At 48.4% G+C, this 24432-nt stretch overlaps 1 long non-coding RNA gene across 1 annotated transcript; it reads left to right on the top strand.

Moving 5' to 3' along the window:
* The first annotated feature begins 2908 nt into the window (after positions 1 to 2908).
* LOC138750773 (uncharacterized) lies at positions 2909 to 8863 on the top strand. The gene is made up of 4 exons (XR_011349499.1): positions 2909 to 3027; positions 4161 to 4350; positions 4946 to 5023; positions 8162 to 8863. It is a non-coding gene; the product is annotated as an uncharacterized lncRNA (long non-coding RNA).
* Positions 8864 to 24432: the final 15569 nt, after the last annotated feature.

The raw sequence follows: 24432 nt of genomic DNA, 5'->3' as shown, positions 1-24432 counted from the left end.
TACTCTGATTGCTCGTTTTCCACTCTCTGTTTTCCCAAAGGGGTCTGAAAGTTAAATTACAACTAGAAAACCAAATATTTGGGCTATACTTTTGTCCTGTTTCCCTGTACCAATCTATGAATTTACGTAACTTTATCTCCTTGGTGATGTTGGGAATACCCTCATTTAACTTATCAAAAGTATTTCGAATAAACTGGGTGTCTCTTAGGAGTTTGTCAACTTTTTCATTAATATCTCCTACCTGATCCGGACACAGCTGTCGCAGCCTTCTGTCGTCGTTCTTGTTCACCAGGCAGGCGTCCCTGAGTACTTTTTTTGTTGTCTCAAGGTCTCTAGTGTCTGCTGTGGTATTCCACCACGGCGAATTGGGGAAATAAATTCTTAACTTCTCAAGTGTACAGACATTATCATACCTACCGGACATTTATAAGTCAGTCTCTCAGATACAATTGAGGCCAATAAGCCTGAACCTTTGTTTCCTTTCAAAGCCCAACCTTCACGTGGGAGATTTCTCCTCTTAATAACCAGTTTAGGGCAGAAAACTCAGGTCCTCAATTGTTTATAGACCACCTTCTCACTCTATTGGACTTTGCAACGACACAATAAAGACTTTTAAACTCTAGTAGTTTCTTGCGAAGCACTTAATAAATGTCATTCAAACACCTTAAGGACTTTTATCTTGTCTGTAATCACTTACGTGTTACAATCCTGGCATGCGACCTTCAATTGTGGTCGTCTAATTTGTCCGATCTCCAGTTCTTACTGACAATCATAAAGATTTTAAAAAAAAAAGAGAATTTTGTTAAAACAGGCTTCTCTGGACCTTTTTATCAGCCGGCTGAGATGATTGTCAGAAAAAACAGAAACCGCCGTCCAGTGTTCACTCACCCATCACGTCGGGGTCACCAAATTGTTAGGTCTGCTTTGTTCATGAATGAGTGAGACAAACACCAGGCTGAGTCGAAATCAGGGTTCTTTGTTCTTTATTACCGGATTGTAACACTTGCGACTAACAAAGTTAGTCGGAGAATGCATTCTGCCGTTATCAGCAAAATGGTGATTTTTTATACCCTTGGATACATGCTTAGAACATCATCATATCATTACTTGTCCAATGACTAAAACTGTTGCTATCCTTTCCCTGCTAGCTTCCTGCCTCTCAATCCATCAATGTCTCTCTTATCTTGTAAGTACAAGGATGCATTTACATCTTGTTACAGCCCTGTACATTCCCATCTCATGATGTTTTACCTAACAGGAGTACAAGGACACCTCCCCTTCTTGTTACTGCCCTGTACAGGGTAACTCCCTACACATTCCCATCTCATGATGTTTTACCTTACAATGGCCAAATGCCCTATTTGTCAGCAATTAAAACCAAGGGCCGCATTCGCTGGGGTTCGGGAGCTGACCAAGTCTGATAAATTGACCATATCAGGCCTCTCCCCTGCCAAAATAAAAAGTGATATGTTCTCACGATGGTCAGCACATACTCAGATGTCCTGCCAGCGGGCCGACCAAGCACCATTTTAGCGTGCTCCATATGTGGAATACCCTATCGGATAACGTCCGACCAGCAATGGGTGGTGATGCCAAGTATTTGGGGCCACCTGCATATCCCCTACCACCCACAGGCATCCAAGATCAATGAGTGAATGAATGACCTGTTCAAGGTATCATATGTGACAAGTTGATTGTCAAGTCTTCTATCCACGAGTGGTTGCAAGTGTATCGATTAATCCGGCGAGTTTGTGTCTGTGTGTGTCTTTTACTCCTCATGCGACTTCACTACATGTCAATAAAAGACAACTGTGTTCAAATTCGCCACCCTTGGGACCCCTCGAATCAGTTTCACACACATAATAATTGGTGCAGTGAGCAGGGTCCTTCGAGTTCCGACTGAACACAGCTGCAGTGGAGATGCTTTGGAATTGGGGCAGGAAATCGAGTGCAGGCAGGGAGAACAAGATCTGCGGGTGGACTGACGAGAGTGCAGGGTTGGGGAGCTTGGCAAGCATGCTGGCGGACCACGGCAAACTGGTAGACTGGTCCAAGCTCCTGGATCCACATCTTGAGAAAATAGGTCACCACGTGTGGTCCCACTTCAAGAAGTCGGGGTTCCCAAAATCTAAGGGGAATCAGAGGGTGCCTTTTGGCTGCCAGTGTTTCTACTGAGAAACCAATGTGAGATCATAGAAAGGAAAGATTTGGAGAGGGCCCAGGAAAATAAGGAGATAAAGGTGGTCCAGCAGCGCTGCTGTGCACTGCAGGAGGCAGCGCAGACTCCCCCAACCTGAGCCACTGATGTCGAGATGAGAGGGACAGAGGAAGCCAACAGGCATGCCAATCAAAGTCTGACTCCTCCCCCACACTCCCAGTGAGTGAGTTTGTACTGGCCATGGAGCGATTAGCCGAGGCCATTTGCCAGGATTCAGGCATTAAAGGTTTCAGAACAGGCCAGGAAGAGCATGAAATCAATTTATTTGCAGAAGTTGTTCTGATATATCTGACAGACCCAACACACTCATTGCCCAAGTTGTGCTCCACCCTGGAGGACTATGGGGACATCTCTGGGTATAAGTTCTTTTGGGATATGTGCAAAATCATGTCACTTAGGAAGGGGGATTAGAGCCAATGTCAAGAAAATAGTCAACAAATGTGGCGGCAAAATGGGATCAAATATCTAGGAGTTAGAATAGATAACAACGAGTAATTTAGACCAGCTGAATTATTCTCCCCTTGCTTGGGGAAATTGAGGAGGATTTAAATGGTTGGATGTCCCTGCCCATTACACTAGGGGTGTCACAGAGAGGGGAGGTGTCACAGAGGGGGGAGATGATGACACAGAGGGGGTGATGATGTCACTGCATGGGGCAGCCATAGCTGAGTCGTGCCATGGCACAGCAACAAAAGAAAGATGTCTCTCCTGGAAGGGGATTCTGGCCCACGTGTCGGAGTAGGACGCTGTCTCATCCCAGGGACCCTCTGATCAACAGGGTTGTGTTTGGAAGCACCCTGCACCCTTGGGTGAGATAAAGAGCCTGTTACATGCTCCCCTACTGGGACAGAGACTCCTCTGGCACCATCCTTTACCCAGTGTGGGCGGAGAGAATGGAGACTACATTTAATTTCCCCTCTCCCCATCCTGAGTGCAGGGCACTTTATGAGGCAGCTGGAGGGGACTGTGGAGGGGAGAACAATGACATGTGAGGGGATAAAGGGATGGGGTCTGTAGGACAGGAGGGGAGAACAAAGGAACGGGGTAGCACCACAGGCTAATGTCAAGGGAGATTGGATCAGAGATAGGGGACATAGGGTTGAGCTGGGGGGATGGGGTGCGAGGGGACAGAAAGCACTGGGGAAACCATGGGGGTGGTGTTGGGTGGGGGATGAGAGTGTGGTAGAGGATTTGGTGCAGGGGAGAGTGTGAGGTGTCTGAGGGAGAAGAGAAGTTGCGAGGGGGATGGAAGGCAGACCTTTCAACAGAAATGGGACAGAGCTCCCCCTCCACCTGGAATGGGATCTGTCCACTGAGAGACAGGACCGCTCCTCCACCCGCCACCCCCCCCCCCCACCGTGGTTACAAGATCCCTTCCACCCTTGCATACACCCCCACACCCCCCCAACCGGGATAGGATTCTTTCCCCCAGTGGACCTGGATCAAGGTGCTAGAAAGTGTTTCTGCAGCGGCAGACCCAACAGAGTTGAGCAGTGAAGAGTGGGGCTCTCTCCGCACCACCTGCTCCCTCAGGCGACGAGGTCTCGCTTGCATCATGGAAGATCACGGTGTTGCTGAGCTTCTGGGAATGTGGAGGGCTTCTGCTAAACCCGTGGTAGGGTTCAGAGTGGTTCATCTCCCCGGGACGTGCTGAAGGTCAAGATGACCCGATCCTCTCATGGAGGGAGGGTTATAGACAAAGTGAACGGCTGCAGAACTGGCCTCAGTCTGAGGAGAGTGATCATAGAAGGACCTGGGGTGGCAATATTTCTACTGAGAGAAGCTGGAACGAACCACCAGAGGATCAATTCTGAAATTTAGGTGACCCTTGGAAGGGAGTTAGAGGGAGGGGTAGAGACTAACTTGGACAGCAAGGCTGGGTTGGGATAAATGACCTGTTGTGTACCCTCTGGGTGTGTAAATGCTGCTGCTTCTGCCCCAGAGGACATGGCAATAAGTTCACAACAGAGGTGGCCACACCGTGTCATGGACCCAACGTCCCCAAGGTGGTGTCCTGCACAGATGTTAAAATCATCGACAATGGATCTTTCGGTGTGGTGTACCAGGCAAGGCTGGTGGACTCCGGAGAGCTGATTGCCATCAAGAAGATCTTGCAAGACAAGAGATTCAAGGTGAGGGGGAGGAGCAGTTGTGTGGAAATGAAAAACCCTGATATTTAAATTTAGGGCCTACAGCACGTTCACAGGCCCTTGCGACACATGAGCCCGTTTCACACAATTACACCCAATTGACAAACACCCCAAACACATTTTTGAAGGGTGGGTGGAAAGAGGAGCATCTGACAGAGACCAAAGCAGCCATGGGGTTTGGAAACAGAGAAAGTCACACAAACCCACAACAGCAGCCCCCCTCCCCACACACAACCCCCCACCCCACACACACACACACACACACACACACACACACACACACACACAGCAAATATCAAAGATTTTCTGCAAATTCATTGTTTAGTAGAAGCTGGGAAAACAATCATAAAAACTGAAATGATACTTCATTGAACCCCCTGACAAGTCCCCACTCCAGCTACACGAAAAGTCCCCCCCACTGACTCTCGAAAAGTCCCCCACTTCGGCCTCCCTTGGAGTTCCCCACCTCTGACCTCTTGACAAATCTCCTCCCCGCCTCCCCCCTCAACTTGGACAAGTTGCCCCTCAGGGCCCCGACCCATCGCCCAGCCTTGCTGATGTTCTTCTCTCGCCATAGAACCGCAAACTGCAGATCGTGCGAAAGTTGGATCACACCATCATTGTCCCTCTTCTCAACTTCTCCTCTGTAGTCAAGGTAAGATCCACCTGCACCCACCCCACCCTCACTCTGATGCATATCATTTGCTGCTACCTTCCCCATTCCTTCAATCGATCTGTCTCGCTGCAGCCTCTCTGTTGCCTCCATCCTGCCCCTCTGACCAGTGCTGACTCTTTGACGTTGGCTGCCCTGCTCCTCACCCATTAACTCATGACCTCTTGCCATTTCAACTCCAGACAGCAGCAGCCAAGACCACAAGACAAGGTCGCCAAATTCGGCCACTCAGCCCCTCCAGTCTGTTTCCCCAATTCATTTCACGAATGTACTTTCCCCCATAACTCACTTTTGGCACCTTTTGGTGCGCTTCCAAATCAACGCCTGCTCTGAATCGTCCCAACAACTCAGCCTCCACATGTTCGACCCCAGCCAACACCCGGCTGCAAACATTTCTCATCTCGAAACGTCAATGGTTTTTCTCCCCCGGTGAATCCTTGCCTCACGAGGGAGGGCGGTCAGAGCTGCACATTTTGTGCAGTCTCACCAGAAGCCGAATGATGGGGCAGCGGACGGGTCCACTACGGCCTGTTGACGCTCTGCTCGCTGAGCCGTTGGATTCATGCCATGTTGTGTTGAGCAGTGGGGGCATCAGGCCTACAGAGAGCAGGAGGGGCTGGCACTCCTGTTGGGAGAGGCACGGGGTTTTGGAGGGTAAATCCAGCTGACATGTTTGTATTGTCTCCAAGAGGAAGAGCAGGTTTATTTGAATCTGGGTCTGGACTATGTTCCCAAGACGGTTCACTGCATGGTCCAGCACTTCAACAAGGCCAAGCAGCCCATTCCCATGATCTACATCAAGGTGGTTGTGGGTCTGGGTGGTCAAGTTGTCCACTGGGGCAAGCTTGGATGGTGGGGTTGGAGGATATGAAGGAGTTTACTGGCTGAGTCTCGCTGGGGTCTGGATATCGATGAAGGGTGCATGAGGGTCTCAATGGGTATTGGTGAGGAGAGAAAGGGTAGTGAGGGGAGAGGGGTGGAGAGGATGATGAGGATGGATGTTGATTGGCAGGGAGGGGCCCTTCACCCACCTCCCCTTACCCTCAGGATATAGACCCGGCCAGTGTGGAGGCAGAGTGGGTCATGTTATATCGTTGTGTTGCCAGATGTTCATGTACCAGCTGTAGCAGAGCATGGCCTACTTCCATCCTCAGGGGGTTTTCCATTGAGACATCAAGCCCCAGAAGATGCTGGTAGATCCCGAGATGGCCTTCTTATTGCTCCTTTATTTCGGCAGGTAGATCCACCCATGTCTGTCCGTTCACCACCTCAACGCGGTCCTGATCCCTCTCCACAACACGGCCTTGTCCCCTCCCCACCAGCTCTCACCCCTCCCCCACCAGCTCTCTCCCCTCCTCCCTCTCCCAACTTGCCCCTTCCACAGCTTAATAACTTATTCTAAATAAGATTGTGGGGGCCTTAGATGGAATGAACAGCCAGAAACCTTTCCTAAAGTGTCAGGTGCAAATCTCAGAGAGCATCCGCTTCAGGGGAGGGGAGATTTTTTTTATGCAGACAGTTGTGAGAGCTTTGAATGCGTCACCGGAGAAAGTGGTAGCGGTTGGTAGAATAGGTACATATAAAAGTCTCTGAGACGAGCATGTGGATGTAAGGGAACAGAATTTTTACATGATAGAGGAATTTGGGGATATGGCGAGAAGGCAGGGTAGGTCGAGTTTGGTCATAAATTAGATCAGCCATGATCGTATTGAATGGCGGAGCAGGCTCGATAGGCCATTTTTGTCCTATTCCTGTTCCCACTTCCTATGTTCCTATGGGTGTGGTACAGGTCAAGGTTGTGGAGAACATTTACAAAGGTCAGTACAGCCTTTATGGGCCAAAGGGCCTGTACTGGGCAGCAATGCTTGATGTTCTAATGGATGCGGAAGCTCTGGGAAGGGGTAAGGGAGGGACTCGCCAGGAAGTCTGCAGATTCTGGGGCCGAGGGCAATGCCCAAACATGCTGGGCAAACTCATGGATAGTTTTGTGAGGAGCAGGTCCTGCTTCACGAGTCAAATTGAGTTTTTAGAGGAGGTGTCAAAGGAGATAGATGAAGGTCAAGGTCTGTATGTGCTGCACGAGGATTTTAGTAAGGTGCTTGACAAGATCCCCACGGAGGCCTCATTCAGAATGTCTGGAGGCATGGGATCCATGGAGCCTTGGCTGTGTGGATTCAGAATTGGCTTGTCTGCAGAAAACAGATGGTAGTAGTAGATGGAACAATGACTAGTGGCTCTCCAAAGGGATCTGCTCTGGGACCCCTGCTCTTTGTGATTTTTATGAATGATGATGGGAGTGGAAGGGTGGGTACGTCAGGGGATCACACAGAGGTAGAGATGTTGTAGACAGTGTAGAAGGTTGTCATAGGTCATCCAGTTTGCAGAGAAGTGACAGATGGAGTTCAATCCTGTAAATCAGATGTACTTAAATAAGCAACTGGTCCAGGTTTATTTCCAGAGCAATTTTCAAGGGCACGAATAACAGTTATTCCAAAGAAGGTTGGAGCCCCATTAAAAGTAGCTTCATATAGACCAATATCTTCATTGAATGCGGATTACAAGAATGTGTGGGCAGAGCACTTGGTTAATGGCAGGATTATGAACAGTGTGCAGGACAGAGAAATATTTAGATCCTGCTCCATATATCACTCAAGGTTGCTGTGCAAATTGAGAGGGAGTTTAAGATGGTTTATTGTGTGCTGGCCTTCAGGAGTCAGGGGATTGAGTTCAAAAACCAAGAGGTATCGTTGCAGATGTATAAAATTCTCGTCAGACCACACTTGGAATATTGTGTGCATTCCTGGGGCGAGAATACCAGAGGACGTCTAAATAAGGTGAGCTGAGGGAAATTTAGGCAAGACGTAAGGGGTACATTTTATTCACACAGAATGTAGTGGGTGGCTGGAATGCATTGTCGGGGTAGTAGCGGAGGCTTGTCCAAAAAAGGCATGAAAAGGATTTTAATATGGACAGGAATTCAAGAAAAATGGAGAGTACTGGTGTGAGGGAGGGGAGGGTTCAGGGGTAGGGGGGATGATGGGGGAAGTGTTGGGACCCTCCAAAGTCATTGTGTTCAGGCCTCAGAGACAGTATCTCTATCACTCGTATTTCTCTTCCCAGGAGAAGGAGCGATCTCAGAGACAAGACACGAGTCCAGAAGAACCTCGCATCCCAGCTGAACAGAGGACGGACAACATCATGATGGCCTGAACCCCTCCCCGTCGTATCCCTCTGGCCCTGCCAACCCCATTCCCTGCCTCTTCCATGTCCCTTCACCCACTTCCCCTCTTCTCCTCTACCCCTCCTCCATCCCAAACCCCTCCCGCTCATCTTCCCCTTCCCCTGCCCTCACACCTATGCCCTAACCCCAGCCCTCCACTCTTCACCTCCCTCTTCCCCTCCACCCTTCCCTTCCCCATTCCCCCTCCCCTTCCCCTCCCCATCCCCTCCCCTAACCCTCCCCCTTCCCCTCCCTTTCTCCTCCTCCCCTTCCCCTCCCCCTTCCCTTTCCCCTTCCTACCCCTAACCTAGGGGAAGGAGGGGGAGGGGAAGGGGGTAGGAGAAAGGGGGTAGTGGAAGGGGGTAAGGGTAGGGGTTGTGGTAAGGGGTAGGGTAGGGGGTAGTGGTAGGGGGTGCGGGGATGGGGAAGGGGTAGGAGGTAGGGTTAGGGGAAGGAGGTAGGTTGTAAGGGATAGGGATAGGGTTTAGTTTAGGGTTGGGGAAGTTGGGTAGAGTTAGGGTTAATGTTAGGAGACATGGGGTAGGGCTATATCTTGGTTTATGGTTAGGTCTATAGTTCGGGGAAGTGGGCTTGTGTTAGGTATAGGGGAAGGGGGTAGGAGCAGGGGGGTAGAGGGGGAGTGAGGTTTGGGGTTAGGGGATGGTGGGTAGCATTAGGGTTGGGGTTAGGGGGTGGCATAGGCGTAGGAATAAAGTTAGGGTTAGTGGATGGGGTGGGGGTAGAGTTAGGGGACGTGGAGTGGTGGTAGGGGGTATCGGTAGTGTTAAGGTTAGGTTTAGGATTTTGTTAGGGGTTAGGGTTAGGAGTAGGAGGAAGGGAAGGGGGAGGGGAATGGGGGAGGCGAGCGGGGGACGGGAACTGGGGAAGGGAAGGGGGGAGGGGATGTGGGAGGGGAACGGGCAGTGGAAAGGGGAGGGGAACGGGGTAGAGGAAAGGGGAGGTGAACGGTGGACGGCATCCCTAGCCCCTCCCCTCCCCTTCCCTTCCCCCACATTTCCCCTGCCTCTCCTCTCCTCCTTCCAGAAGAAGCTGGGCCTCTTTCCGTCCAGAACCTCCCTGTGGTTTCAGAGCCTCCGTTTCAGGAAGTGCCTTCGACGCTTGCTGCTGGACAGACATCTTGTCTCTTGATTCATTCTGTACCATTGATAATAAATTTAAAAATGATTGGGTTTTTTAAAGCTTGAACTCAAAAGCTGGTCCAGATAGAGAAAACATAAACAGGCCCTTCAGCCCCTCTCTCCTGCTAGCTGAGCTGTTGTAATCAGTCCATATTCCTCTCACCCTTTTCATTCTTAGCTCCCATCCAGCTCATGTTGCCTTGTTAATCTCATGGCCTGTGGGAAGATGCTATTTCCCTCCCTGGCTGCTCTGCTTTTATTCCTCCATATCTCCTTCCTGATGGCAGGGCGACAAAGATGCTCTGTGTTGGATATCTATGAGTCTATTTACAGAGCCCATCCCTGCAATCAATCAGGGGACCGTTGCCTTGAGGTGGCACCCATGTTGCCTCTCCCTCAGCACTCTCAGAACACTACTGCACCCTCCTTCCCCTCCTTTCCCAGGTCTCAGTAACCTGCTGACAATTCCAGTCAGCTGCCATGTCTATACCCTGCCCCACCTAAACCGATGGATCGACCAGCGCCTTCTCCCCTGAAGAGTTCGAGGAATCCACTCTCTTGCAATGTCCTGCTATCGAATGCCCTGCATCCTCCTTCCCACTTGGTTCCTCCTGTTATCAGGCGCCTGGATGGACCCCACCCTGTTGAAACTACCCGTGTTCTCACTGATCTCTCTGCGCCTCTGCCCTCCATCCAGGGGTTTTGGATTTCTTGTGGGGGTGGTGGAGAACAAAGCACCAACTTAAGGAGATGGGGAGCAGTACAAAGACCCCCAGGTCCAGGAGACAGGGAGAACCACACAGATACCCATCTCTGTCATTCGGGTAAAACCTGATTATCAGGTGCAATGTGCAAGGAACTTTCGGTCCTGCTGGACGTGGGCCAGGTTTGGCCCATCCCCACACCACCACCCTGTCAATTCCCAAAACAAATTTCTTATTCATGTGGGGGTCCAAAATGGATAGAGTCTGGAGAAGGACCGTGTACATCATCAATCAATGGGGACAAGGGTGTAACCAGCATGACCATAATTGTGTGTGGCTGTGCTTGTAACCAAAGTGCAAGGGCACCAAATGCTGCTCTGTGCTGAGGTTCTACCTGGCTCAGGTGTTGCGAAAGATTGGCCTGGCCCTGGTGCTGCACAATGTTCCAGTCAGCAGGACTTTGCCCCTTTACCTTCCTGGGAACGGTTTCATAGACAAACACATTTGACCACAAAGCCATCAGGCAGTGGTCAGCAGAGCATTGCTGACACAGAGACTCCAGGACTAGATGGGATACTGCGGGGTGGTCCACGGAGGAGAGCATCCAGAGATAGACATCCAGAACTGCTGGAAAACCAGAAACTCGGTGAAAGATGCCCTTCAGTTTGCCTGAAACCCAGATGGGAGTAGCAAACACTAGAAGACATCTGTCTAAAGCAAAGGGAGGAAGATTTAGGGGAGATATCAGGGGTATTTTCTTTTACCCAGAGTTGTGGGTGTCAAGAATGCCTTGCCAGGAGTAGTGATGAAGGCCAAAACATTAGGGACATTTTAGGTGTTCTTAGTTACATTGAGGGGCTGAGATCAAGGAGGATATTCTCCAACAGCAGAGGGTGGCAGTAACCACAAGATGTCAAAGTGGTGGCAATGAAGCTAAACAGAGACCGTCTAATGTGACTGTGCGCCTGGCTGCGGGAATTTGGACTTACGATATAAACCTTGCTAAGTGCTAGTTCAGGTTGGAAACGTTCGACTTCCTTGGGGGTCAAATCAACAGGCACGGAACTAAACCCTGCTTGAAAAGGTAGAGTTTGTTAAGTGCTTCCTCAAACCCCACATAATGAAGGGGCTGCAAGAATTCACTGGTACGATGAATTTTTATCACTGATTCATACCGGTTGTGGCCGACATCATTTTTTTGTTTTTAAACTTTATTTAAGATTTTATAACATGAATAACATATAGAATTATATTTAAAAATTAAGAACAAAATAATAAAATTACAATACAGTATCAGTAATCTAAATAAACTATACCCTCCCCAATAATTATTACACATTAATAACCCAACTCAAATTAGTCCAACCCCCCCTTCCCCCCAAAATAAAGAGTGAAGAATTAATAAAGTTAATAATATATGTGAGAAAAAAACCCACTTACAAAAAAAACAAAAACATAACCAATTAAAATACTAACAAAAAGAAAAGTAATTAATACTAAGATATCAGACTTAAAAAACATATTTAAATCAAACTTAAATGCATATATTTAACAGAGTTAAGATGAAACATATAATTAACAAACTTAATATAAAAAATTAGTAAAATCAGTAACATTGTCTATCAAAAATTCTGAAACAATAATCAATTCTTTAAAAAAAATTGTAGCATGAGAAAAAAAAAGATGAAAAATAAAACTTTCTCAATAGAGATAAACCTTCACCAAATATCAACTAACTTCACATCTATCATCATATTAGTCACATAAACTGCCATCTTAAAACAAAATTCCAACCTCATCAAACATTGTACAATTCAAATTTGGTACTCTTCCACCATTTTTCCCTTTTAACCTTGAATAATTACCCAATAAAAGCTCCAAAACCACATTTAAATATCCCCAATCATTACGTTAAAATTCAGATATCCAAATATAAAAATACATCTGCAACGAAATCTATATCTTCAACAAATGGAGCATAAGCCAAAAACAAAATTCAAGCCTCATTAAGAATTGTACAATTCAATTTATAACTTTCACCATTATTCCCTTCGTTCTATAACTAAAATAGCAAAATAACATACACCAGAATTACCACTCCTTTCACCTTAAAGTTAAAGAAAAAATATTTAAAAAAAACTTATCCATCCCATTCACATTTAAATTTCAAATATTCCTTATCTACTGAATAAACTTTACAAAAAAAACCACATGAATTTTTAGTTTTTTAAACAATCAAATACTTTCTTATGCTTTTTTTTATAAACACAAAAGAAAACCCTTAACTCTTTAATCTAATAATACAAAAAAAGGAAAAAAAAAACAGGTAGGAGGTTAAAAATACCCCCTCCCGTCTAAACCGCGCAATGCGGTAACTCCCAAAAAAATGGGTGTGAGATAACACACACGTAGCAGATGACTTTCAGGAAATAGTGCCCATCCAGTTCTCTCCCCCAACTCTCACTTCATCTTAATCTAACATCATCATTATTTAATATTTAAAAAAAAATTAAAAAAAAAGAACAACTCTTCTTTTAATCAGCTCCAACTGCCGAGTCACCATTACAACCATTCCTTCTTGGAGCACGGCTCTTTTCTTCCATCTCTTGTCTCCTTAGAGATCGCGGTGGACTAAGTCTCTGTTGAAACCGAGTAATTGGCAGCTCTTGAGCAAATGCTATAGCTTCCTTTGGAGAATCAAAGAACTTTGGTTGGCAACCATCTTGAAAAACCTTCAAAACAGCTGGATATCTAAAGGTTGCCTTATAACCTTTCTTCCACAACAACTCTTTAGCAGAATTGAATTCCCGTCATTGGAACATAACTTCTTGACTCAAATCCGCATAGAAGAAAACTCGATTATTTTGAATCATCAAGGGTGATTTTCTCTGTTGTGCATTTCTAATAGCCACTCGTAAAATTATTTCTTGTCGTAATAATTCAAGCAATGAACCAAAACAGGTCTTGGACTTTGACCTGAAATAGGTCTTCTACGCAAGCCTCTGTGAGCACGTTCCAGTATTATACCTTCCAGGAAATGTTCTTGACCCAGCACCTGCAGAATCCATTCAGTAAAAAATTTTCTTGGGACTGGTCCCTCCATTCCTTCCGGCAAACCAATAATCTTTATATTGTTCCGTCTGGATTGGTTTTCCAAATAATCAATCTTTTTCACCAAATTTTTATTTTGAGTTTGTAAGTCTTTGACCATTTTGGTCACATCTGAAACATGATCTCGTATTTCGTCTATATCTTCTTCACACGAATTAAATTTATCTCTCACTTCAAGCTTAAAAGCTCCAAACTCAGCCATCTGTTGAGAATGTATTTTCACCACAGAGTATTAAACCTAGTACCAAGTTCAGTCATAATCTTGGATAATCCCTGCATTGTATAAGATCATTTAGATTCAAGATTCACAAGAATCTTTTCAATTGGAAGAGATTCTGGCTCAACAGATTCCTGCTTCTTCTGCATAACCAAAGGGTCTTCTTTTGCTTCCTTCATTCTGGTTGCCTTCCTTGTAGTATAGCTGCGTGTGGAAACCCCAGCCACAGCCTCTCCAGCAATGACTGGAGGACGCTGGCCGGGGTTTTCCCCAGTCCATCAAGTTGTATAGGTTCTTTTATCTCAAAAGGTGCAGTTTGCAGTGCCACCGCTACAGTTGACAAATGCCTTTCCCCAGCCGGTACTTCAACTGATGTTACTACAAGTGGTTCATTCATAACATTGCCGTCAGATGGTACTGCACATGTGCGAACCTGAGTAACTCTTTGTTCTAAAGGCTGTTTGGCGCCCACTTTAGAGGGCTCTACCGATGTAATATTGAACTCTACATCCGAAAGCTGTACCTTTCTCCTGGGATCCATTTCAGGCTGAGTCTCGATGTTTTTCCTGTAGGTAGGCTCCAAAACTTGAACTTTTGGAAAATGTAGTTTTTTGATAATCTGTTGTCGTTTTTTTTGCTCTTTTCCACCAATTTTACCATCATAAGTTAAATTAACATCACTGAAGTTATCTAAACTTTTAAAGAATTTTAACGGGCATTTCTAGACAAAACATTAAGATAGAGTCAGGAGAGGACTGGAAGGCATGTCTGATCCTTACACCATCTTGCCACGCCCCCCCCCCCCCGTGGCACACATCATGCGGAGAAAGGTAAAGACATTACCTGGGACAAAAGGATTTGAAGGCGTTCCAGAAGGCCAAGGACGCACTGGCCAACACAACCCTTGTGGTACACGCCAGGCCAGAGACACCCACCACTCTCACAGTAGATGCTTCCTGCACAGCAGTAGGGGGTGCACTGGAGCAATTCATCAAAGGGGAATGGCAGCCCCTGTCCTTCTTTAGCAGACATCTCTGGCCACCTGAACTCAAATACAGCATCTTTGACTGAGAGCAATTGGTGCTGTACCTGGCAGTCAGGCACTTAAGGTATTTTTGGAAGGTAGACAATTCAGTGTCTTCATGGACCAGAAGCCATTAACTTTTGCCTTCCATAAAGTGTTGGACCTGTGGTCGGCCAAGCAGCAGCGACTCCTCTCATATGAGTCTGAGTTCACTACCGACATTCAACACATCATGGGTGACGCACTGCCCCATCCCCGCAATCAAGTCTATCCAGGCCCTGTCCCAGTGAATAGACTACTTAGCCCTCGGCAGGGGACAGCAGGATGACCCTGAGATCCTTGCAAGCAAGAGAGCAGTGTCCAGGCTCAGGCTGGAGGATGTTAACATCGATCCTGGTAAGTAGACGCTCCTCTGCGACATTCCAATGGCAAACCCCACCTCATCGTGCCGACAGCATTGAGATGGCAGTTTTATGATGAGGTGCACAATCTGACGCACCCAGCCATCAGTACTGTCAAAATGGTGGTCAATCGGTTGGTCTTGCTGAGCCTTCAAAAACAGGTTGTCAGTGGGCCAAGGCCTGCACACTCTGCCAGATGACCAAAAGACAGACATACGTGAAGGCACCATGCCAGACATTCGAGCCAGCACCACATAGGTTCAGCCACATCTACAATGACATTGTAGGGTCACTACCGGCCTCCCGCGGGATGAGTTACCTTCTCACCAAGATTGCCTGCTCCATGAGGTTCCCCGAGGCGGTCCAGCTGGCTGACACAACCACTTGTGTCCTCCATTAAATTGGAAGCGGTAATAAATATAAAGGAAAGTTTGATAATAAATAGTCTCGCTTGCAGTTGGGGTACAATGTATTTCTTGAGATCAGAGGAATCCTGGAGCCAAGACAAAGTGATCCTGTGTTTCCCAAGGATTAGATTGAGTTGTTGGGGTAGTTGTAAGTGGAAGGGCCGAAAGGTCTCCTGCTCCTTCCACTGCCTTTGATTTCTGTCTTGCGATGCTGATTGGGTTCACCTGTGTGTTCGCTCGCTCGCTGATTGGTTGCTTCAGTTGCGCGAGCCAATGGGTTGATTGGGTGAGGCCGCTATGGGATTGGACGCTAAAGTCGGGTTGGATTGATGGGCGGTTTCGCGGGCTGATTGGCTCTTGCTGTGAGGAGGCTGGACGTTGGTGGCGGCGTCGTCTGCTCGGGGTCCGTCGCGTCGCCGCGGGCGCGAATGGGATGAAGTTGGCGGCAGCACCGGGACTTTCCTCAGCCGCGCAAGCGGGCGACCTGCAGCCCGCCGGGCCCCACCCAGGAGTGGCCGGTACCAGCGGGGTGTTTGGGTGGAGCCGAGGGGTCGGTGCAGGGGGCGGGGAGGGGATGGGGATGAGGGAGAGGGAGGGGGATGGGAGGGGCGGGAGCCCGGAGGGGGCGGGGCAGGTGAATGAGGGGAGGGGGCGGGGGCGGTGAATGAGGGGAGGGGGCGGAGCCAGGCAGGGGTAAGGGGGAGGGTGAAGGGGGAGTTGTAGGGCGAGGGGGAGGCTGGGCATCCAGAGAACTTGGAAGAAGGAGAAGTGAGATTGAACCTTGAACCAAAGAACTTTTCTTAAATTTATACACATTACAAACATGTGTGCTTAGAATTAGAAGGGGGTTCATTTGGATTAGTTAAGTATAGAGTTAATTTAAAGTTTCATTCTAATTTCATGTTTAAATTTGATTAAAAATAACTTCTGTTTTAAAAACCACTTGTCTTGGTGAATGTCTCTTGCTGCTGGGTTTTGGGATCCTATGGGCTCTTAACAATATGTGCTTGGATATTGACATTGGGCCTGTTCAAAGTAGGAAATGGCTTCTACCAGCAGCAGTTTCTGTTTGACAAAAAATATTGATAGGTGGCTGGCCACGTACGTTTCCTAAAAATTAATACCCTCACCCTCCCTAAACCACATTCAGCCCCGTGACATCTTTCTACGTTGCATTACTGGGACCACCAAGGACCTGACCCATTTCCCATCTCTCCTTGCAATGCCAATATGGCAGTTGCCATTAAGAACTGACAAATCACATTTTAATTCAGCAAGATGAAAATCATCCTGACATCCGCTTAAAAAGAAGGGGAAACAAACCTTCCTAATCTTGTCCCTTCATTTTTATTTCGATTCCCACGGAGCATTAGCAAAAAATGTCCCATCCATTTGCTCACCAAATTATGAGTAAAATCATGATCCCTGTTCAAGAAAACCCATAACATTCAATGTTAGACAGATAATCTAGGAAGAATTCTGTAATAAAGGTGAATGAAACATTGAAAGAATTTCCCCCTTATAAACGCTGAGGCCAAATCGCTGCAACACTTGGATAGTCCAAGATGGCACGAACTCCCCTTCACTGCCGAGAAGGAGCCCACTCCTAGCACCATGTATGGGCTGAGGAACCCTACACTTCCGCATAGCGGCATCCAGCTGGAGAGTGACACCACGACACAATGACGTAAAGCTGGAAGTCGGGGAGTACGTCACCAGAAGTGGGTGGGCCAGCGAGCACACATGGGGAATTTAAAACAGTATGTGGTAGCGCTGCCACAGCGGATGCTACAAGGCGATAACTTCTTACTTGCTGCAACCAAACAGGTCTGCAAGATACACCAACCTAAATAGAAAACATGACGAGAAATCCCAGAGATCATAAATTCAAAAGGATTAGTGAAATCTTTACTCTGTATTATTAACACCAAAGTCCCTATATTTTTAAGGCATTCGGACAAGTAACTGAGAAACATTGCATTTTAAACACATGGTACGTCAGGATCAGAAGGATTGGAGCATTATTGTTCAGGTGACACAACTTTAAAAAATAACATCTAACTTTATGAAGAATGTGATGCTACAACAGGAACAACGGATGGAATCAGACACATTCTATGAGCATTGGGAAACAAAGAACAATGGATTTGTGAGAAGTGGCTTCACGTTCACAAAATCTGCTCGAGACAAAAGTTGAGAACAAAGAACATTTATTTACATTTACAACATTGCAAGGTTTGATATCTCCCCCTACCTCGGGAAAGTACACCGAGGGCGGGAAGCTTCTTTGTTTTTATACATTTTTCAATTCACCTCCCCTTACATTTTTCCTACATTTATCCTTCTTGCATTGGTTTGGCACTTTTCTCTATTCGCCTGACTCTTGACTGACTCCGACTTTCTCCTATCCCGTACTCACACCTCCTTTCCCCACCCCCTATTAAACAAGCTCTTTGTGTGTGTACGTGCATATTTCTTAAATTCTTCTGTTATCTTGTTTACTCTGTTCTGCTGTTTTTCATGCGCCATTTTACACAAAGAACATTTTAGCTTTTTATTTGCTTTTTCTTTCTACCTTCTATAACTGTTTCAGAACTCCTAACATTAAAATAATAACTGTTTCTAAACTCCTAACATTAAAATAATAACTATCTCTAAACTCCTTCAGATTTGTTTTCCATCCCTTCCTAAGCGACCCAATGACCCCTGACAGGTCCTCCCCGACTTGCGACCGTAATGAAACCCGAAAGGTCCCACAATGGACGCAAGTCGGAGATTTGCCCCTGTGCGAGGAGCCCTGAAGTCTTAGAGACTATTTTTAAAATCAAACGAGAACAGAGACACAGGGCACGTACGACCCAAAATATGCAGATTGATTTTGTGACTCAGTTTCTCAGGGTCCATCGGCTGGGGGCAGCCATCTTAATTTCAGTGCGCATGCGCGACTTGTTAGTTGGCGCTTCCACAAAGACTTTACTGAGTGGCCCTCAGTCGGCACGTGCGTATCAGCCGCACATGCGCGAACCCAACTTCAAGTCGCAAATCCACAGCGCATGCGCCAACCAGACTTCCAAAACTTCACCAGTATGGAGGAACATAATCAGGTTGCCAGGCAGGGAAATAACTTATTCCCACAGGCCCACAGGTTGACAATGTAATGTCAGTTGAATGGGTCCGTCGAATGAAAAGGTTGAGAGGGATATGGTTTGTTTGCAAGCAGCTTGGCCAGCAGAAAAGAAGGAGCGAAAGGACTGTTTCAGAGTTGTCTATTTGGACCAGTCATTTGAGTTGAATCTTTAAAAAATTCATGACAGGCTGGACTATCATTTTAGATGGAGATTTTAGATTGACACCTGCAGCCCGGGAACAGGCCCTTTCAGTCTATGAGCCACAACCACTCAATTACACCAATGACCTACAACCCCCGGTACGTTTTAAATGGTGGAAGGACCAGGAGCAACTGGTGGAAACCCACGCAGACATGGGAAAAACGTACAACTCCCCAGAGACAGTGTCAAATTTGAACCCGGCTCGCAGGCCCCTTAAAAGCGTTGTTCTAACCGCGACGCTAACCTCGCCACTCTCAATGGTTCCCAGGGTTCTTCCTCCTACTTTCCATGAGCTGTGATTGCTTCAAATTCCAGTGCCCTTGTTTCCCTGAGGCTCTGACCCCTGCCCAGTGACTCTGTCCCCAATGCTTCTTCCTGGCCAGATGATCATCGCTCTCTTTCCCGGCTCTCACCCAAACTTTCTTACCCCATTTCCACCACCTACATCCCCCCTGTCATGTCCCACCCACTCACCCACAGGGCCAAGGGTAATGAGGTGGGGGAAGGTCCAGGCTGTAGTCACACAGCTTGTCGAAGGACAAGTGAGAGCAGGAGTCCTGGGGCAAATGGTGAAGGGTAGGGTGTACTGTAGCAGCCAGCTACAGGGGCACAGCCTCCAGTGTGGGGGGGGGGGGGTGGAAAGAGGACTGGCTCAGATGGGACAGATGTCCCAGTGCCAGGGGTCAGGGAATTCCCCAGCTCAGTGAAGGTCTGGAATGCTGCCACCGGCAAGTTGACTGGACCACTGCTCTCCCCACATCTCCACCGTCTGGGGGTCCCTGGAGCAACAGGTTCCAAGTCCTGTCAGTGGGGGAAGGGGGAGGTTCAGTAACTGGGGTGGGGCAGTTCCGGTGCGTGATCGATTGGAGATGGGCCTAGTGAGAGGATCGGTCCAGAGGGAGGTCAGACATGATGGGGAATGGGCCTTTGGGGCAGGCCCAGTGGAGGGCTGGGGCTTCAGGATGTGTCTAGTGGGGAGGCGGGGGCTTTGGACACCAGCCAGTGGGGGACAATGGCTTTGGGAATGGACCTGGTGGGGGTCAGGGGCTTTGGGGAGGGTCCAGTGGGGAATTGTGTTTGTGGGAGGACCTGTCAGGCAAAATAATTAGTGACAGGCCAAGTTGGGAACTGTACTGGGGACGGAATCGGTTGGAGTTGGGAGGTCCCGGTGGGGATGCGATTGGGAATGGATCCAGTGGGGGATGGTATTGGGGTCTGATCTGGTGGGGGACGGTATTCGGGTTGGATGCAGTGGGGGAATGGATTGGGGATGGACGCAGCGGAGGACGGGATTAGGGACGGACTCATCGGGAGACGGGATTTTGGATGGAACCGGCGGGGACAGGATTGGGGATGGTCCCGGCGGGGGGTGGGATTGGGGATGGACTCGTCGGGAGACAGGATTTTGGATGGAACCGGCGGAGACAGGATTGGGGATGGAACCAGCGGGGGACGGTATTCGGGTTGGACCCAGTGGGGATGTGATTGGTGGTGGACCCGGCGAGGGATAATATTGAGGATGGACCTGGTGGAGGAGAATTTTGGAGATGGACCCGGTGGGGGATGGACCCAGCAGGGGACTGCCCATTAACTCACTCTTCAATGCCTCACACCATCTTTGCCGAATGATCACAGCCAGATGATCACAGCTCTCTTTCCCAGGTCTCACCCAAACTTTCCTACCCCAATTCCACCACCTACAACCCCGTCGTCATGTCCCACCCATTCACCCACAGGGTAATGAGGATGGGGCAGCTCCTGGCTGTGGTCACATAGCTCATTGAAGGACAAGTGGGAGCAGGAGTCCTGGGGCAAGAGGTGAAGGGCAGCGTGTACTGTAGCAGCCAGATGAACTGGGCCACATTCTCCAAGGTGGAGGGAGAGAAAGGACTGGCTCAGATGGGACAGATATCCCTGTGCAAAGGGTCAGGGGATTCCCCAGCTTGGTGAAGGTATGGGACGCTTCCACCGGGAAGGAGATGGACCACTACCCTCCCCACATCTCCATTGTCTGGAGGTCCCAGGAACAGCTCATATTCCAAGGCCTGTGGGTGGCAGAAGGGGGAGATTCAAGAACTGGGGTGGACAAGTTGTGATGGGTGATTGATTGGAGAGGGTTCCATTGAGGGAATGGGTCTGGTGGGTGGACAGACCTGATGGGGATGGGCTTTTGGGTACAGGCAAATAGGTGAGGGGGGATGGGATGGGGACTTTTGGCTGGGCATGTTGGGGGACAGGGGCTGGGTGAAGGCACTGGTGGGAGTCAGGAGCTCTGGGAACAGTCCAAGCAATGGGTGGAGCATTGGGGACGGGCCCAGTGGGGGACAGAGGCCTTGGGGACGATCTCAGCAGGGGGAGGGGTTTGGGGATGGGCCTGGTGGGAGATGGGGGCTTTGGGGATGGGCCTGGTGGGTGACAGGGGACAGTATTGGGGATGGAGCCAGAGGAAGGAGACCACCCCTGGAGCTCCAGTTCGCCATTGGGTCACTCACCTTGGCCCATGGACGTACTTTGATCTGCGGGAACTTGAATTCGGTGCACTTGGGGTTCATCTCTCGGATCTGCTCCCTGGTTGAGGCCCCCAACACCTATTGGAACAGAAACCACCTTCACTACTGGCTCAAGGTGAGGGGAGCAGGAGGGTGACAAGGGGAGGGGATGCAGTGTATGCGTACCAGGTCAGGGACATGGGACGAGCCCAAGAACTGGGGTGGTGGTGAAGGCTGAAATCTTAGGGGCATTTAAGAGGCTCTGAGTCACATGGATGTAAGAAGAATGGAGGGTTATGAGGGAGGAAGGGGTTAGTTATTTTTATTTTGGTAGGAATACATCAGTCGGCACAACATCGAGGGCTGAACTGCTTGTACTGTGCTCTCGTGTTCTATGTTAAAACCTGTCAGTCTTTCAGTGAGCGGAGATGTTGTGGAGGGAACGCTGCTGACTGGGACATTCCAGGCTGCAGGAGTACATGATGAGGAATGGGTGGAGACTTGGCGCTGCCAACACGAAGGCACTATAGGAATCGATCATAACCCTCCCATTACTGGGCACTGAGAGGCTGAGACCAAGGGGAACTCCTCCAACAGCAGAGGGGGGCAGTAACCACATGGTATCAAAATGGTGGCAATGAAGATAAACAGAGACGTATACAGCAATGTGCAGTGAAGGGAATATCTGGATTCAACAGGAGGAGGAGAAAGGACTTGCAACGGTCTTCCTCTTTGGAAATATTTTCTGAATAATGTCAATTTTGTGGGGGGCGGGGGTTAGGGAAGAGAAAAGCCCTACTCAGTCAACTTTGCTTCATGAGATACATTCCCCGATCCAGGAAATCTCTTCTGCACCTGCTCCAAAGTACAAGGTCAAATTTATTACCATTGGATAACACAAGTACGACCTGATGAAACAGCGTTCTTGGGGTAAACACATGTAAACACACAACCAAGCCCTCACACTAACAGACAAATGATACATGTGCAGCACGTCCAGTAAAATAACTCCATATTGTTGAATAAATAGCAGAGTTGAGTATTTGTATGAGCAGCACATGAATCGTTCCACATTCTGCCTGCTTGGAAGAAGCAGCTGTTCCTGGGCCTGGTGGTACCGGCTCTGAAATTCCTGGATCTCTTTCCCGACGGGAATAGCTGGATGATGCTGTTGGCCGGGTGAAGGGGTCCTCGATGATTTTGTCAATGATCGTAGTGGTTCACATTGATATTTGGGGTGGTGGGGGGCAGGAGGGTGTCCCCAGTTACTCTAGGCCTCTTCAGGTCCCGTGGATTGACCTCTGATCATTTAAAAAATATATTATTTATAAATTAAATACACAAAAAATTAACACAATTAATAATAATACAAATGAAATACAAATATATGTGATATATATAAAAGAAAGAATAAAGAAATCCCCCCATAAACCACCTCATGCCCCCTCCATCTGGACATTAGCAAACTGGCCTCTACTCAGCCCCCACGACACAGATATAGGTGACCAAAAGCAGCAAACAGTGCTCTAATCACTGGTTCTGGGGAGGTGGGGGATCATGCTAACTGGGAATCCACCCTATACACAAGATGGTTGATGAACGTGGTGACCGCACAGAGTCCACGGGGACCAACAACATTCATCCCAGGGGACAACCCACACGGAAGGAATCAACAAGGACAGGAATACTGACCAATCGGAGGCCGGCGCGAATGTGACATCACTCCTGTCGACAGCAGCGGGGAGAGAATAGAAGTAGAGCTATCAGTGTAATGAAGCATCTTTAACTTTGATTGCTTGAGTGTGTGTCCTCCTTTCCACCCTTCACAGTAGCGCGAACACTCCAATTTCACATCGGGAGTCACGTGTCCAGTTTCCTTATATGAAGAATGAGAAGTGCATACATATTGTCAAATTTGTTTCTGGGATGTTTTAACCGGGTGATAGGAGGAAAGTTTGAATATGGATCTCTTTGTCATTGGAAAAAATGGAGATGACCTTACAACATTATGAGAGGACACAGCAGCAGGGATCGAGAGACGATAATGCAAAGGAGCCGAACACCAAGTGTCACAATTTCCCAATAACCGATCGGCTGCTTAGATGTCTTAAATGAAAATGAAATATCCTTGGAATTCTCTACCCTATTGAAGGTTCATTTGAAATTGGGATCCATGGACTTGTGATGAATTTATTGGCGGACACATTCGTAGAGGGATCATATGCATTTAACTTAGATGCAGATACTTTGAAAAAATTAACAGACATTAAATTGGAAGCGGTAATAAATTTGGAGGAAAGATTGAGAATAAATAGTCTCCCTTGTAGTTGGGGTACAATGTATTTCTTGGGATCAGAGGGATCTTGGAGCCAAGACAAAGTGATCCTATGAAATCTAAGGATTTGATTGAGTTGTTGGGGTAGCTGGAAATGGAAGGGCCGAAGGGTCTCCTGCTCCTTCGACTGCCTGTCTTCTGTCTTGCGATGCTGAGTGGGTGCGCATTTGTGTTCGATCGCTCGCTGATTGGTTGCTTCAGTTGCGCGAGCCAATGGGCTGATTCGGTGAGGCCGCTATTTGATTGGACGCTGAAGTCGGGTTGGATTGATAGGCGGATTCGCGAGCTGATTGGCTCGTGCTGTGGGAAGGCGGTACGTTTGTGGCGGCATCGTCTGCTCAGGGTCCGTCGTGTCCCCGCTGGCCCAACGGGAAGAAATTGGCGGCGGCGCCGGGATCCTCAGCCGCGCGGTCCAGGGAAAACGGGCGACCAGCAGCCCGGTGGGACCCACCCGGGAGCGGCCGGTATCGGCGGGGTGTTTGGATGGAGCCCAGGCGTCGGTGCGAGGCCTGATGACGCCGACAGGGCGAGGCTGGAGGACGCGGGGTAACTTGCAGCGGGAGTTGGCGGGGGCAGGAGATTGGCAAGTCTGGTTGGCACATGCGTGGTGAGTTCGTGCATATGTTGCAGATACGCATGTGCCGATTGAGGGCCACGAAGCGAAACATTTGCGCAAGCGCCAACTGATGACTGGCGCATGCGCACAGAAATTAAGATGGCTGCCCCCATCCAATGGACCCTCAGTCACAAAGTCAATCCGGACATTTTGGGTCTTTTGTGTCCTGTGTCTCTGTTCTCGTTTGTCAAATCATTTGATTTTAAAAATAGGCTCTAAGGCTTCAGGGCTCTTCGCACAGGGTCAAAACATCGATTTGCGACCATCGTGGGACCTTTGAACTCCACTACGGTCACAGGTCGGGGAGGACGTGTCGGGGTCATTGGGTCGCTTCGGAAGGGATGGAAAACCAATCCATTTTTCTTTGCTTCCCAATGCTAATAGAATGTGTCTGATTCC

This window comes from Narcine bancroftii, unplaced genomic scaffold, assembly GCF_036971445.1.
Source record: "Narcine bancroftii isolate sNarBan1 unplaced genomic scaffold, sNarBan1.hap1 Scaffold_260, whole genome shotgun sequence".
Classification (NCBI taxonomy): Eukaryota; Metazoa; Chordata; class Chondrichthyes; order Torpediniformes; family Narcinidae; genus Narcine; species Narcine bancroftii.
The sequence above is the reverse complement of the archived record's forward strand: the minus strand, read 5'-3'. Positions and strand labels throughout refer to the sequence as shown.